The sequence below is a fragment of the Bufo gargarizans genome, chromosome 2 (assembly GCF_014858855.1).
Source record: "Bufo gargarizans isolate SCDJY-AF-19 chromosome 2, ASM1485885v1, whole genome shotgun sequence".
Lineage (NCBI taxonomy): Eukaryota > Metazoa > Chordata > Amphibia > Anura > Bufonidae > Bufo > Bufo gargarizans.
The window spans coordinates 373105288-373121495 of NC_058081.1; positions in this window are offsets into that span (position 1 = coordinate 373105288).

Sequence of the window (16208 nt, forward strand, 5' to 3'; positions counted from 1 at the left end):
ATGATAGGAGCGGCAGATTTAGATGATTTTCCTGAGTGTCTGGAAGAAGCAGATATACAGGATGTAGTTTCATGTAGCTGTGCTAATCTACCTTCTATCTGTGCCTTTGCTGCAAGATATGTGTTATGCCTCTGCTGGTCAGTAGAAGTAAAGTCCTTTAATTCCAATTCAGCTTCCTCTATGTTGGAATGAGACAATAGGGAATAGTACCTCTCAGAAAGTCTATTATAATTCTCAAATGCCTTCTTAACCCTTGAGAGAGCAGCTTTCAATTGCTCAGAATTGTTGCTAGTTTCATTAGTGGCTGTTATACAACTTAAAGTCTTTTCCCATAATGCAGTCAGGTTACTAGATGTTTCTTCCTTACTTGCTTCATAAGCCTCCCTTGCCTTCAAGGATGGATGAGGGGCTCTAACATGACGAGCAGAATGAAGTAAGGAGTTTGCTTTATCTTGATTAAATACAGGTAACTCTGTGGGATCTCTGTCAGACATAATGACAAGTGCTGTAGTTTTGGTGTCTTGTTAGAAATCTGCCAGAGCTCAGCTCTGTAGGTAGTGACTTCTGTTAGTAAGCAGGCTGAGCTGAGGAGCTGGATATTTGTGACAATGAGCCAGCTAGTGCTGCAACTGGTCCAGACTGGATAGCTCAGCTCAGTGCACAGTTCACTATCACTTTATACAGGCAGGAATATACAGTATTTCAGTAGATTCAGGTATTGGATTCACAACCCAAACAGCTTGACAATGATGAATCCTTGGGACTTGATATAGCTATGATACACAGTCCTTGCACAGTTCAAACGGTACTTATGGCTCCCAATAAAGGCAAAACTTGTATATGCTGGTATTACTAGAGAAATGGGTCCACAGCACAGACCAGCAATCCCTGGCAGCAAAGGCTGTAACAGTTGTGGAGCATTCAGTAGGTGGCTGGCTTCATATGCAGAGTAATGCTTCTGGTGACTGCGGCAGTAACACACAGGCATAGACTTTCAGTGCACACCCTGAAGATGGCTTCCTGTCTTAGGGAGTTAGTTCTTCACACAGGCGCGTAGTTACTCACGTTTCTGAGGCTGCAGAGAGAGCCATGTGATGGATTCTTCTTCTATAAATTTACTATTGTCTCAGCATCGGTTGTACCTGCGACAAGCTTCTTGTAGACCCAGTCTGTAAGGATGTATGCGGCAGGTTGAATGGTGACTTTAACAGATAGCTTACTCAATGAATAAAGACTCCAGAGGTGAATTTCAATGCTTCTTTATGCTTCAAGGTAGCAAGGATATGACCATAGAGGCTTTTACATAGGTAAATTTCCAATGAAGTTACACAGCTCCCTCACTCTGCAGTCTCTTCATAACAACTATACAAAATGGAGTTACAGCAGGAAATGGAGGGTGGGAACAACCAACTAGCCAGAAACAGCAGGGGTGTAAGGATGATACCAAATAGTATAGTAACATAACATGTAATAACAACTGCTAGACAGTAAAAGCTGCATGGTAGCACAATTTCCATTATTGTATAACAGTTGATAAAAATCTAGTCTCCATGCAGGCTTTTTTCTTTACGAATATTGACAACAGGTTCTATACTACATATTGATGATGAATAGAGATGAGCGAATCAAAGTTGATGAAGTGGAATTCGATCCAAATTTCAGGAAAAGTTAGATTTGTCACGAAGTCAAATTTTCTCATGGTTCCTGGCTACTGCACATGTTACAAAGTGGAAAAAAAGAAGCCCAGGAATGAGGCAGCACACATAATGACATGCAGCCTGCCAAACAGCAGCCAGTCTCTGCGATGTCACATCCCTATAAAAAGTCTCAGCCTGCTTCAGGGAGAGATTATTCATAGTGTAGGGAATGGATAGGGAGGCATTATTCACACTGTAGCGAGAGAGCAGGGACCAATAGGAGAGTGTAAAGGCTGGGTAATAGGAGCTATTCTATTACACCTTGCTGCACTAAAAGTGATCTATTACTACAGATTTTAGGTTGTTTTAAAGAGTAATTGCAGTAATCCTAGCATCTGTTATTGGGTTAAAAGTGCGGTCTGATACAACCAGTTTTTGGGCATTTGACAGAACAGGTTCTGTAGAAATCTATGTAGAATCAGCTGATGACGATGTAAAAGGAGTGCGCTTCTTCTTGACACAAAAATTTTCCTGGAAGGCTGAGTTCACACTTAAGTTATTTGGTCAGTTTTGGCCCTGTATTTGATCAAATGAGTGAGGTGTGAAGTGATTCTAAGAGCGACACCTGCCATCTGCGTGTCATACTGACTCACAGTATTGTTTCACTAGCACAGCAGACACTGTATGCATATTTCTGCAAAGCACAGTGTTCTACACCACTATACAGGCTCTTAGCAGACAGGAAATAGCTGTTTTTTATCGCGATTCGTCAGAAATAAATTTTTTATCGAATCATATCTTTTTTGAGAAATTTTGCGAATTGTCTGAATCAAATTTTTAAGAAATTCGCTCACCTCTGATGATGAAAATTATATGTTTGTAGGTTTCATTAGAATATATTGTAAGTCTAGTCAAGTGACAATGATATTCACATAGACTACTTAAAATGTCACTTGTGTGATTACTTTGGTATCTTTGTGCTCTTGCCTTAAGAAGACTTTTTTTTGTTCCTAGTTTGTGTTTGAAATGTTATTTCAGATTATTAACTCATGTACTAGTTCCAAGTGGAACTGTAATACTGCATCCATATTGAGCCATACTTTACCTCTGAATACCTCTTCTATAACAGACATAAATCTTTACAATCATTTGATCTACAGAAGGCTTAGTATTTTGTATAGATTTATTAAATAACATTAGCAGAGAGCAAATATGACTGGGACAAACTTTATTTAGCAGCTTCTTTTCCTAACATATATGACATCCAACGCCCAGAACAGATGTAAGGGGCATAATCATATATCAAATGCTTCGAAAAAGTATAGTTTTTTTGTTTTTATACTTATGTATTCCAAGACCAAGGTCAAAGCACCAAAGATAAGGATTTTGGAACTTTCAGATTCAATTAATTTGAAAGGTAAATAAAAGAGTGGATTCACAAAATTATCAATATGTATTTATTATATTGTGTATCTACAGGACAAAAATGTATAATCGGTTGGCAGAGAAAGAGTTATGCCTAGAAAGTACAAAAACATGGTAAGTCCATTGACAACCATTAAGTGAAATAAAAATTTCTTGCCACTGTCTTAACTTGCTACTAGAGATGAGCGAAGTTGATGAAGTGGAATTCAATCCGAATTTCAGGAAAAATTTGATTCGCACCAAATCCGAATTTCCTGATGCTTCTGGTAACGAATACAATTTTTACCTAAAATGGCTGCTGCACATGTTAGGACATTGAGCAAAGAACTCTGGGAATGAGGAATCACCCACAATGCCATGCACAATCCTATTACATCTTGCTGCACTGACTGGGGATCCAAACTGCCATTATACTGCTGCTTTCAGGCTTGCAATAGATGATTCCTCTGTAATTTCAACAAACCTTTCTTATTGGGGTGCAAGTGCTGTGTGATACAGACATTAACAGGGTGTATTACTAGGAAATATTTCTAAGTCTTATTAGCTCTTGTGCGGTGCAGTTATATGTTCTAAAGCCTTTTTTGGGTGTTTATTAGTGGAAAAAAATAAGGGCTTATTTGCCATTCAGTTGTGCAGTTAAATGTTCTAAAGCCTTTTTGGGGGTGTATTAGTGCAAAAAAAGGGCTTATTAGCAGTTGTGTAGTAAAGTGAGAAAATGACAGCCTTTTTTGGGGGCGTGTATTAGTGGAAAACAAAAAGTATTATTTGCTGTTCAGCGGTGCAGTTATATGTTCTAAAGCCTTTTTTGGCGTGTATTAGTGGAAAAAAATAAGGGCTTATTTGCTGTTCAGCAGTGCAGTTTTATGTTCTAAATCCTTTTTTGGGGTGTATTAGTGGGGAAAAAAAGGGCTTATTAACCGTTGTGTGGTAAAGTGAGAAACTACAGCATTTTTTTGTGTGTATTAGTTTAAAACAAAAAGTATTATTTGCCGTTCAGCGGTGCAGTTATATGTTCTAAAGCCATTTTTTTGGGATGTATTATTGGGGGAAAAAAAGGGCTTATTTTCCGTTCAGAGATGGAGTTATATGTTCTAAAGCCTTTTTTTGGGATGTATTAGTGGAAAAAAGGGTACCAACAAAACTGCCATCCTATCCCGTAGTTTCTAAAATGGGGTAACTTTTTTGGAGTTTCTACTCCAGGGGGGCATCAGGGGGGCTTCAAATGGGACATGGTGTCAAAAAACCTGTCCAGCAAAATCTGCCTTCCAAAAACTGTATGGCATTCCTTTCCTTCTGCGCCCTGCCGTATGACTGTACAGCAGATTACGACCACATATGTGGTGTTTATGTAAACTACAGGATCAGAGCCATAAATTTTGAGTTTCTAGAATGGGGTCATTTTTGGGTGGTTTCTATTACACGCACACATTACAGAGACAATAGATGAGGACTGGCCCCTGATTATTTAAATTTACGCTAAAGAAACAGTTTTCGGATGGCGAACTGTGTATATCACAGAAAGTCACACACTATGGACACTAGATTAGGCCCAGATTATTGAAATTTGCAATGCAATCTCAATTTTCGGATGCAGGACAGTATATGTCATGGAAACCAACAGAATATGGACACTATATTAGGCCCAGATTACTTAAATTTGCCCTAAAGAAACATTTTTCTGATGGAGTACTGTATATGTCACAGATGTGTATTACACACACACACTACAGAGACAGTAGATGAGGACTGGCCCCTGATTATTTAAATTTGCCCTAAAGAAACAGTTTTTCAGATGACGTATTGTGTATGTCACAGAAAGCCACACACTAAGGACCGTAGATTAGGCCCAGATTATTGGAAATTGCCCTAAAGAAACAGTTTTCGGATGGCGTGCTGTATATGTCACGGATGTATATTACACTCACACACTACAGAGACAGTAGATGAGGACTGGTCCCAGATTATTTAAATTTACGCTAAAGAAACTGTTTTTAGATGGCGTACTGTATATGTCACAGAAAGCCACACACTATGGACATTAGATTAGGCCCAGATTATTGAAATTTGCAATACAAGCTCAATTTTCGGATGCAGGACAGTATGTATCATGGAAACCAACAGAATATGGACACTATATTAGGCCCAGATTAGTTAAATTTGCCATAAAGAAACATTTTTCGGATGGAGAACTGTATATGTCACAGAAAGCCACACACTATAGACTGTAAATTATGCCCAGAGTATTGGAATTTGCAATACAAACTCAGGCTACTTTCACACTTGCGTTCAGAGCGGCTCCGTCTGGGGTCTGCCCAGACGGATCCGCTCATATAATGCAGACGATGGGATCCGTTCAGAACGGATCCGTCTGCATTATATTGTACAAAAAATTCTGTGTGAAAGTGTGAAAGTAGCTTCAGACGGATCCGTCCAGACTATATATTGAAAGTCAATGGGGGATGGATCCGTTTGAAAATTGAGCCATATAGTGTCAAATTCAAACGGATCCGTCCCCATTGACTTACATTGTAAGTCTGGACAGATCCGTTTGACTCCGCACGGCCAGGCGGACACCCGAACGCTGCAACCAACGTTCATGTGTCCGCCTGCTGAGCGGAGCGGAGGCCAAACGCTGCCAGACTGATGCATTCTGAGCGGATCCGCATCCACTCAGAATGCATTAGGGCTGGACGGATGCGTTCGGGGCCGCTTGTTAGAGCCTTTAAACGGAACTCACAAGCAGAGCCCCGAACGCTAATGTGAAAGTAGCCTCAGTGTTCTGATGCAAGGCAGTATTTGTCACAGAAACCCACAGAATATAAACACTATATTAGGCCCAGATTAGTAAAATTTGCCCTAAAGAAACTGTTTTCAGATGACGTACTGTATATGTCACAGAAAGCCACACCCTATGGACCATAGATTAGGCCCAGATTATTGGAATTTAAAATACTAAATCAGTTTTCGGATGCAGGACAGTATATGTCACAGAAGCACACAGTATATGGACATTATATTAGGCCCAGATTAGTTAAATTTGCCCTAAAGAAACAGTTTTCGGATGGCGTACTTTATATGTCATAGAAAACAACACATTATGGACACTAAATTAGGCCCAGAATTTCTGAATTTGCAATAAAAACTCAGTTTTCGGATGCAGGACAGTATGTCTCACAGAAACACACAGAATATGGACACTATATTAGGCCCAGATTAGTTAAATTTGCCCAAAAGAAACAGTTTTCGGATGGCGTACTGTATATGTCACAAAAAGCCACACACTATGGACAGTAGATTATGCCCAGATTATTGGAATTTGCAATACAAACTGAGTTTTCTGATGCAGGACAGTATATGTCACAGAAAAACACAGAATATTGACACTATATTAGGCCCAGATTAGTTAAATTTTCCCTAAATAAACAGTTTTCAGATGGCTTACAGTATATGTCACAGAAAACAACACACTATGGACACTAGATTAGGCCCAGATTATTGGAATTTGCCCTAAAAAAAACTGTTTTCTGATGGAGTACTGTATCTGTCACGGATGTGTATTACAAACGCACACTACAGAGACAGTAAATGAGGGCTGGCCTCTGATTATTTAAATTTACGCTAAAGAAACAGTTTTCGGATGGTGTACTGTATATGTCACAGATGTGTATTTTTTTTTTTCTAGTTAAATTAGTCTTTATTTCAATTTCATAGAAAAAACATTAAAAAAACACATTAATCTAACAATAAAAGAACATAGATATTAACAATTCATAATAGTAATTTATCTTTATTTATTCCCTCCCACTACCCATAGGAAGAGGGGGGGGGGGGGGGACGTGAGAAATAAAAAAATAAAAAAAAACACATCCAGCCCTAGAGTAGCCAATTTTTCCATACTTTATCCAAATTTTGTGATTTTTTAGTCTAACTCTCCATCGCACGTTCTTCTATAATTAAGTTATCTATTGCTTTTTTCCACTGTCCCACTGTCGGTGGATCTGCCATTATCCATTTCCTAAGTATAAGAAGTCTGGCTTGGAATAATACTTTATTCAAAACCAGTCGTATTTTTTTTATCTAACTTCAAGTGTTCAGTTGCCCCTAAAATACAAATGACTGATTCGTTGGGCAGCTGAACTTTCAGACGCAAAAATATGATTTCTACTATTTCTGTCCAATATCTAAAAAGTTTGGGGCATCTCCAAAAGCAATGTATTAAATCGGCTTTCTCCTCCCAACATTTTAGACACTTATCTGACTCCCTCACACCCATTCTTTTCAACATCCATGGAGATCGATGTAATCTATGCAGTATGAAGAATTGTGAGATCTTATGTGAACCCCTATCAGAGACCCTCGCATAATTTCGAAAGGGCATCTCTCCATTTCTCTTCCGTAAAAGATTCTAGTTCTTTCTCCCATTTTCTTACGGCCGGCATTATGATCCTTTTTTTCCTTCCCTCCATCAAAATCCCATATCTCCTTGCGGTTATTCCTCCTCCTTCCCCTCCTCTAATAAATTTATCCAGCATATATAAATTTATCCAGCATATATATTTTTCCCTTCTATACCTATCATCTTGCTCCACTGTCCGCAGCGCATTCCTAAGCTGAAAGTATTTATACATATCTCTATGGGGAATCCCAAATTCCGTTACCATTGTATTAAAGTCCTTCAGATTGTCTTCCTCGAAGATCTGATCTATATATTTCATTCCTTTTTTTTCCCAATCTATATAAACCCTGATCGTTTCTAGTTCCTTTAAATTAAGATTTTTCCAAATCGGTGTATAGTGCAAAAACCCTTTAATCTCTAATATTTTTTTTATTTCCCCCCATACGTATTCCATTAAGTTTAATATTCTGTTATCAGTATTTTTTTTCCCCAAAAGCCTGATTCCAACACCTCTAAGTGATTCCACTCCTCTTTCCATCCCCATCTATTTATTTCTTGACTACCCACCAAACTTTCTAAACTACCCTTTATATTCCCATATTGTGTTATTAGATAGTAGAAAAACAGATTAGGAACCGCTAATCCTCCGTCCCGCACTGGAAACTGAAGGACTTCTTTCTTTATCCGAGGGATAGCTCCCTTCCAAATAAATTCCCCCTATTAGGCTATCAAATAGCTTAAAAATATTCTGCGATATTCTCACTGGAGCATTTTGCAAGACATAGAGTATTTTTGGGAGAAAGACCATATTTATTAGATTTACCCGACCTTGTATTGACATTGGTAGTCTTTTCCATATGTGTATTTTAGTTCTTAATTCTTTTATTAAGGGGAGGAAATTTAGTTTTTCATATTCTTCTATATTTCCAGAGATTTGTATACCAAGATATTTGAAATTCTCATTTTTTTCAAGGACGTGGACCCGTGAATCTCCCTGTGATTGTCCATCTCTTAATATTAGCATGTGTGATTTCCCCCAGTTAATATTTAAACCAGAAAACAAACCAAACATATCTATTATTTCTATCACTCTATTGAACTGATCCCCAGTATTATGTAAAAAAAAGTAAAATATCATCAGCATACATTAACATTTTTTCCTCTCCACCCACATATTGAAACCCTTTGATCTCCCTATCATTTCTTATTATGTTTGCCAGAGGCTCAATTGCAATAGCAAATAACAGTGGGGAGAGAGGGCATCCCTGCCTAGTGCCACGATATAGGGCAAACGGCAGGGACAAGCTCCTGTCCACCACCACTCTGGCCCTTGGGTTAAGATATATTAACTGAATCCACCTTATAAATCCCTCCCCTATACCGACCCTTTTTAATACTGTCCATAGGTACTCCCATTCAATGCAGTCGAATGCCTTTTGGGCATCCAGTGAAAGTATCGCTTTCTCCCCTGCGTCTAAATTATTAGCTTCGATGTTAAGGAACAACCTTCTTATATTTGAGTATATTGTTCTACCCGGAATGAAGCCTGTCTGATCTTTATTTATTATTACTTTAATGACCTTTGACAGCCTATCCGCCAAGACCTTTGCCAAAATTTTTACATCCATATTCAGAAGAGATATTGGCCTATATGACCCGGGATCTAATTGTTCTTTTCCCTTTTTTGGAATGAATGTAATAATTGCTTCCTTCATGGAGTTAGGTAGATCACCCAATTTTCGAGATTCATCCAATGTTGTTTTTAACTCAGGTACTAAAACCTGGGAGAAGGTTTTATATATTTCAAAAGGGAGCCCATCACCCCCTGGTGCTTTTTCGGATTTTGCCTTCCCCAACACTGAATTTATTTCTGCCACCGATATTTCTTTTTCTAAATATTCTTTTTGGGCCTGGGATATCTTACTGAAAGGAAACTTATCTAGATATAAATCTAACTCTTGTTTTGAGTATTGTGCCCTAGACTTATAAAGCTCTAGGAAATACTCCAGCTACACTTTTTTAATACCTTCCGGTGTGCTAACTAATTTATTCGTTTTATCATTAATTACACCGATCCATGATTTCCCTTTTTGATTTCTCACTATATTTGCTAAAATTTTACCGACCTTTTTGCCCTCCGAAGCTAACCAGATCCCTTGAAAAAGCAATTCTTTCCTAGTTTTCTCTAACTGGTATATTTTTGAGAGAGAAGTGAAAAATAGCCAGCAGCACTCCAAATCAATTCAAATGTTGAAGATTTTTCGGACCCAAAATCAGGCAATATACTAGCCTGATTTTGGGTCCAATAAATCTTCAACATTTGAATTGATTTGGAGTGCTGCTGGCTATTTTTCACTTCTAGTACATTGGACCTAGGTGCTGGTCCACACTGGCCGGACGTGCACCCCCTGCTTATACAGTGTGCTGCTTCCTCACTTTCCTCAAATTGGTATATTTTTGATTTTTCTTGTTCTTCCTCCCAAACTCTCTTATTAAAATCAGTGGGGTACCTTATACATACCATTCCTGCTTCTTGTAATTTTTTTTCCAATAGATTCCCTTTCTCTCTAACACTTTTTTCAAATAATTTACCTTTTTTAACAACACTCCTCTCAAAAATGCCTTGGCCGTATCCCAAACCATTAATCTATTGGCAGAACCGGTATTCACCTTAAAAAATTTTTTTAGCTCCTCAATTATATTCTCTTTATCGGTGATCAGTGATAACCAATGAGGGTTAAACTTGAACATCGGCACAATATTATTTTTATTCAAGTCTAGGTCAATTACCATTGCATTGTGGTCTGACAAAGCCATAGGTATATACTTAATCCTGATCCTGTTTTGGGAGATTACATTTTTATTTCCAAAAAGCATATCTATTCTTGACCAGGTTTGATGTGTTTTTGAATAACAGGAGTACATAGTTTCATCCGGATTTTGAACGCGCCAAACATCTACCCAATTAAATTCCTGGGCTAGCTTACATATATCTACATTTTGTGCTCCTCCCCCTCTGCCAGACGTTCTATCCCTGAGTGGATCCATAACCGCATTATAATCACCCACCGCAATCAATATACATTCCTGTTTGTTCAACATAGATCTATACAATTGATACAATACATCTGGCTTGTAAGGTGGTGGGATATATATATTGGCAATTACAGTTTTAATCCCTTCTACGTAACAATATAAGAAGAGGTATCTGCCATAGTCATCGGCCTCACATGCCACAACTTCGAATTTAATCTTCTTGTGTATCAAAATTGAGACCCCTCTAGAATAGGTAGTATACACAGAGTGATATCCCTCCACCATCCATTTCCTCTCCAACCACCTTACTGATTCCTTATCCAAATGTGTCTCCTGGAGACAGATGATGGCTGGCAGAAACCTCTTCATCCACTCAAGGATAGCGTATCTTTTAACCCTCTCACGAAGCCCTCTCACATTCAATGAAAGGATCCTAACCATCTTCTAGCAGAAGGGAGGAAAGGAAAAAAAAAACAAAAAAAAAAAACGTCCCCCCCTATCCAAATAATCACCCCTTCTGCTAACCAGCAGTCTGGGCGACTCCATAGCTTAGCATAGAGACTCCTTTCACCTCCACCACCCCTGGCCTCAGAGGCCCTCCCCGTCCGCCCATTCACTAACTTCTTCCGGAGTCTGGAAAAAAACGCTCCTGCCTTTATATTCCACCCTTAATTTTGCCGGAAAGAGCAAGCTATACTTTAGACCTACCTCCCTTAATCTTTTTTTTACGGTTATAAATTCTCTCCTTTGTGCATTAGTACTAGATGAATAATCTGGAAAAAGTTTAATCTTTACACCCTGTATATGATATTTTTCTGAAGTTCTGGCGTCAAATAGTATTCCATCCCGGTCCTTAGTCAATAAACATTTCACCAATATAGGCCTAGGATAGTCCCCTGGGACCCTATTTTTTGTGGGGACCCTATGTGCTCTTTCGATAGAGAATAAAGGGGAGAGAGTACCCTCTTTACTATTCTCCTTTATCCATTTCTCCATGAATTCAGTACAGTTATCTCTCTCCGCTCGTTCTGGGACCCCCACACATCTTATGTTAGATCTTCTTGATCTATCCTCCTGATCAACCAGTTTTTGTTCCATCTTAACGTTTATCTGTTTTAAAGATAGCACCTACTTCTCTAACTTCTGCACAGATTGCTCTAGGTGGGGATCCTTTTCTCCATCTCATACAAATGCTGCCTTACTTTCTCCATCTCACCTCGTATAACCATAACATCGGTTTGCACTGCCCCGAGCTGAGTTACCAGATTGCCCATTAGATTTTCCATCCGCGAAACAGTGCAAAGTATATCCTGCACCATCTTTACATCTGTTTCCGTATATGTCACTGGGGTTCCCCTCTCCCCCTCTCCCCCCTCAGGTGTTATCTCATGTGTTGGGCCCTGAAGTCTAGCATCTGCAGTTTTTTCTTTTTGTGGGGATCTAGGCCCAGGTGAATTCGGGAGCAAATATTTATTTAAACCCTGTTGTTTGGATCCACTTTCTAGCCCTGTTACTGATCGCCTGGCGGTACTCCCTGTAGGGCCACGCTGTTCCTCCCTTCTTTTTGATGGCATTTTCAGTTTCTTAACCTTCCCTCCCCTTTACTATATAAGCCCTTGGGAAAAAAGCACCTCTATTCCCTTCTCTTCCTCCCTTCTCCCTACCCCCTACCTATTTTATCAGACAGTTAGTTACAAAATTGTTAATAGGAGTAGTAATAAGACAGAGTATAAACCCCTTTAACACAGTGATAAAACAAAATATGAACCCCTTTTCAAATTAGTCATAAAGATCAAGACACAAACAAAAAACAGTAAATTAGTCCATATTTAGACACTAATTAGTCCAAAAGAGGAAGAAAAAAAAAGAGAAGGGGAAAAAAGAGGAAAAAAAATCTGCGATGTTAATTAGACCTTGAGCCTGAGCCTCTCAAAAAGAGCCAAGGACCAAAGGCCTATAGTCCAGGCAAAGCGTGATTAGTCCGAGAAATTTAGTAGAGTTTGTCTAACTTTTAAACCTATAATAGAAAGAGAAAACTCTTGGAGGTGTTAAAAGGGGATTAGTCCTTTTTAGAAGAACTTCATTAGAGGATTAGAGTCGAAGTCAAAATGGAGGTAGCAATAGGGGCTTGAATACAAATAAGCCAACTGCTGTGCAGTGTAATCCGCGGCCGGCAAGGTATCTTCACCCCTTTTTATTTTATTTTTTTTACTCCCGCTTCTCTCAGTTTTTACTTTCTTTCCTCTAAAAATACAAATAAACCGGCAGCTATACCCTGGAGTCCACAGCTGACAAAGTACTCAGGAGAAGCTTTCTTTGTCAGACCTCCAGTATTTGCTGGTTCATTTAGAGTTACTCAGGGTGCATCCCGGGGAGGCGAACCAGCTGTACACCCCATACCGTACTGCCACTTCACTAGACAGGTACATCCCTGCTTAGCTGGAAAATATCTGATAGCTCCAAACCCACCGACATACAGTCGTAATACAATCCCATCTTTTAACCGCAACAGTAAGGCCGCATGCACACGGGCGTGTGTTTTCACAACTACGGACCGTAAAACCCAGGCTGCTGTCCTGCAGAGTGGACGAGCGCACGGCGTCATTGGTTGCTAACTCGCTAGTACGCTGTGCGCTTCTTGCCGCCACCGCTGTACAGTAATACACTTGTATAGATCATACAAGTGTATCACAGTACAGCGGTGGTGGCCGGAAGCGCACAGCATCATAGCAATCAATGACACCGTGCGCTTTCAATACTTTTATTGTTAAAAATTGGGATTATATTCTTGCATTTTTATCTTGCAGCGGATGTTGGGGCGGGGATGCGACCGCACCTGGTCCCATGCCCGAGAAGCAGCGGATTGTGCAGAAACTGGCATTTAAGATCTGGCGCAAAACGGGTCTCAAACACCACCATCTGGCCATCATTAAAAAATGGTCAGACATGAAGGGAAAACACCCCCGGTTTATAAAAAGAATACAGGACCAAAAATGCCCAGGTAGATGCATAAATAACTTTTGTATGTTTTGCCAACACTCTGTAATGTATACAGTGCTAAGCAAAAGTATTCACCCCCCTTGACTTGGTTAATTGTAAAGCATACAACTAATAGGACAAAATAACATAAAAGGTCAATGTGCATAACTATTCACCCCCTAAAGTCAATATTTTGTAGAGCCACCTTTTTGTGGCAATCACAGCTCCAAGTCGCTTTGGATAAGTCTCTATGAGCTTGCCACATCTTACCACATGGATTTTTAACCATTCCTCCTTGCAAAACTGATTCAGCTCCTTTCAATTGAATGGTTTGCACTTGTGAACATCAATCTTTAAGTCTGACCACAGATTTGCTATTAGATTGAGATCTGGGCTGTGACTAGGCCATTCCAACACATTTATATGTTTACCCTTAACCCACTCAAGTGTTGCTTTAGCAGTGTGTTCGGGGGCATTGTCCTGCTGGAAGGTGAACCTCCGTCCTAGCCTCAAATCACGCACAGAGTGGGACAGGTTTTGCCCGAGAATATCCCTGTCCATGTTTCCCTCAACTCTGACCAGTTTCCCCGTCCCGGCTGCTGAAAAACATCCCCACAGCATGATGCTGCCACCACCATGTTTCATTGTGGGGATGGTGTTCTTTGGGTGATATGATGTGTTGGCTTTGTGCCAGACAAGTGACTGACTGAACCATCACTGGGTCTGCAGTAGAAGCCTGAGGGCTAGCCTCCTTCCTACGGGCTATGGACCCAGGACTATGGAGACCCCTCTCTGCCCTATTTGGGTTAGAGGGAACTATAAACCATGACATTTTGTTTGAGTTTATAGGCCACATCTTTCCTATTCCCCATTAAAGTTGCATAGTGTGAATCCATAAACGTAATAAGGGTTAACTCTGCTCTCTGCTCATGAATGTGTTAGTTTCTTTGTCCCTTTGTTCTATTGTGTTATTGATGGGATTAAGAAGTAGCCGACTCTGGTGTAGAGAAGTAGATCATCCTATCAACACTCAGGAGATAATCCCATCCCATGGGTCTCCTCTCGCCCTATTGTTTCATTAAGACACTGTGGAGGGGATGTCTTTTTGCATGCTGTTCATTTTTTATTAAGTTATGCGTCAAAAAGCTGGCAGCCACTGCAATTATATATAGATCCCTCCATATTGGAATTTCTTTATATCTTATGTTGTTAAGATTTCTGAGTTGTTTATCTAAAATCTGAACATCCTGTGATTACAGAAGTTCCTATTCCCTCCATTCGGGGAAGGCGATCGGCGGAGGCCATGGAGGTGGTAAAGGTTGAGGAGAAAGAGGAGGAGGAGGGCGGACACTCCCAGCCTATTGAGCAACCCCCAACAGATGTGGGAGAAGTGAAGGAGGTGGAGGTGGAAAGTGCTGGACCCTCCAGCACCGCCCCATCTCAGGACTCGGAGGAAGAGGAGGCGATCACCAGCCCCTGCCAGGAGGGTAAATATGTGCACATAGCAATATGATTATGTATCTATAACATGTACATAAACATTAAAAGGGCCAACAATGAGGGGACAACATACACTATAGTAATACAAAAAAAGAACACTGGACCATAACTCTGTAATCTACAGTACATTAAAACCATTAACTTAACACATAAATAATATTAAACTCTATAGAACTATCACTAACTGACAAACAAAATAAAATTATACTGTACTGAAATATCACTAACTAATAAACTATATAATCATCATAAATATCACTAACGTATTGAGATTTAAATCGTCAATGTGTATAAAGACTTTAAAGGCATATGCCCCCAAAATAGTAACAATCGGTCATTTCATTCGGCCAAACATTAGACAATAGCCAAATTTAAATAATAATATGGCTTTCAAACTATGGAGACACTAAAACATTAATTATTTTTGGTTCAACAATGCTTTTATTGTGTAAAACAGAAATAACAAAAAATAAGGAAACATATTAGGTCTTGCCCCATCTGTAACAACCAGCTGTATAAAAATATCATACCAAATAACCCCTCAGGTAGAAACCTTTCAAAACAAAAATTTTAAACTCTCCAAAAGGCATTTTTTGGATAACTTTTATCACAAAAAGGTGTAATAGCAAGTGATAATAAAGTTATATGCACCACAAAATAAAGGTTTAAAGGTTCAATAAGAGTTGCAAATAATGTTCTTTTTTTTTCAAACAGTAATGAAGACATTGAAGGCCAAATTGGCCAAAATGCAGAAGGAGCACAGCCAGTATATGCGGGCCATTCAGGAGCGGATGAAGGCCATGGAGGAGAGGCAATGCCAGGCCATGAAGGAGGTGGAGAAGATGCTCCTGCTATTGGAAAAGTTGCCTTAAATTATAATTTTTTTCTAATAAGTTATATAAATCATTTAAATAGTTATAATGTGTATTTTGTTTTTTGTAATATTGCTCTGTTTTAGTGTAATAGCTTGGCCTAAATCAGCCAGAACTGACAGCAGCCGGTAAATACATGCAAATACATATAGGGTCCCTTCACATGCCTGTAAAATGGGTCCGTCCACATTCCATAATTTTGCGGAACGGTTACAGACCCATTGATTTTCAATTCCAGTCTATAAAATTAGGCATTCACGGGATAAAGAAGTGTCGGACAGTGACAGTACAGTGTTGGCCGTTGCTACCTCCTCTTCCAAGAATGGCTGCACATCGGAAATGTCTTGTAATGTCAAGCGGAGG